This window comes from Nycticebus coucang, chromosome 16 (genome assembly GCF_027406575.1).
Source record: "Nycticebus coucang isolate mNycCou1 chromosome 16, mNycCou1.pri, whole genome shotgun sequence".
In the NCBI taxonomy this organism is placed as follows: Eukaryota; Metazoa; Chordata; class Mammalia; order Primates; family Lorisidae; genus Nycticebus; species Nycticebus coucang.
Window position 1 is genome coordinate 15,382,604 of NC_069795.1, and position 1,673 is coordinate 15,384,276.

At 36.3% G+C, this 1,673-nt stretch overlaps 1 pseudogene; it reads left to right on the top strand.

Annotated features, from left to right (window-relative positions):
• Positions 1 to 200: 200 nt before the first annotated feature.
• LOC128567942 (anaphase-promoting complex subunit 10-like) lies at positions 201 to 751 on the top strand (annotated as a pseudogene).
• Positions 752 to 1,673: the final 922 nt, after the last annotated feature.

Sequence of the window (1,673 nt, forward strand, 5' to 3'; positions counted from 1 at the left end):
CGTCTTCCTGCCCTCCCATTCTTCTCCTTTTTTGGTTGTTCATGTTGTTTATGTTGTGTGTGTGTGTGTAAAATAAGTTGCATTCTATACAATGAAGTAAATTAGAGAAAATAAAATGTTATTAAGAAAAACATAAGAGGAGAGTGGCACAGAGCTGCCGGAGGTCTTGAGAACCTGAGATGTGGCGTGCCAGAATTTTAAAAATGACTACACCAAACAAACACCTCCTGGTGCGGACCCGAAGCAGTTGGAAAGGACTGGAACACTACGGGAAATTGGGTCACAAGCTATTTGGTCACTCTCATCTCGCAAACCAGGATTTGGAGTGGATCAATTACGAGAAGACAATCTAGAAACTTACTGACAATCAGATGGTTCCCAGCCTCATTAGTGAACATTCAATTCAGAAGAAAAGCCACAGTGAAGATGTTGTGTTTTTACGCAGACTACATGAAAGTCATACTCCAGGCAAGATTTCAGTCAGAGTAGGAAATAATTTTCACAACCTTCGAGGAATTCGGCATCTGGAATTGACGGAACCAAATGGCTGGATTCATGTTCCCTTACCTGATAATCATAAGAAGCCAACTTGCACATTCATGATACAGATTGCTGTTCTAGCCAAGCACCAGAATGGAAGAGGCACCACATGAGACAAATTAAAATATACACCCGAGTAGAAGAGAGCTCTATTGATACATTTCCTCCATCTACAAGTATTGATTTCATCATCTACCATTCAATTAGGTGACTTTAAAATAGAACAAAAGTCATCAAACATGTCTTTGTTTTATTTCGTTATTAAATACTGTATCAGGAATCTTTACGGGGGGGAAAAGTGTCAGTTATTTTGCAATTTTGTATACTTTATTGTAACTATCATAAATAAGTAAATTTGGGGTCTTAAAAAAGGAAAACATAAGAGAAAATATATTTACTATTCATCAACTGGAGATAAATCTTGTAAAGGTCTTCATCCTTGTTGTCTTCACACTGAGAGGGCTGAGGAGCAGGAGGATGAGGAGGGGTTGGCCTTGCTCTCTCAAGGCAGAGAAAATCCACGTGTAAGTGGACCAGTGCAGTCCCAACCCAGGTGTTCCATGGTCAACTCCATTTAACTTAACTGGAAACTGCCAAACTGTCTTTTAAACTAAATCACTTTTCATTTGTGAAAATCATGAATAAGAGTTTCAGTTTTCCTTTTTTTTTTTTTTTTTTTTTTTTTGGTTTTCAGCAGTTGGATTATGATGGGCATCTGGTTATGGTTTTCTTCAAGTTTATCTTGTTTGGATAAGGTTTTTGAATATATAAATTCTAACCTTCTTGCATTTATAAATGTATATATCCTTAATCAAGTTTGGGAAGCTTTTAGTCATTTTTATTCACATTTTCCCTGAAAATTTACTCTTCTTTTTCTGAAACCTTGTAACATGGAACTTAGGACGTTTTATATTCTTCCACAGTTTCCTAGGACAATTTTTTTTTCAACTTTCTCCCTCTGTTCTTCGGATTAAATACTGTTCGCTTGCATCTGTGTTCAATGACTAGTCCCTCCATCATCTCCATTCTGATATTGAGACCACACAGTGACTGTTTAACATGAATTATTTTAGTTCTGAAATTTTTATTTGGATATTTTCAGGATATATTTTATTTCTCTTCTAAGAACATCT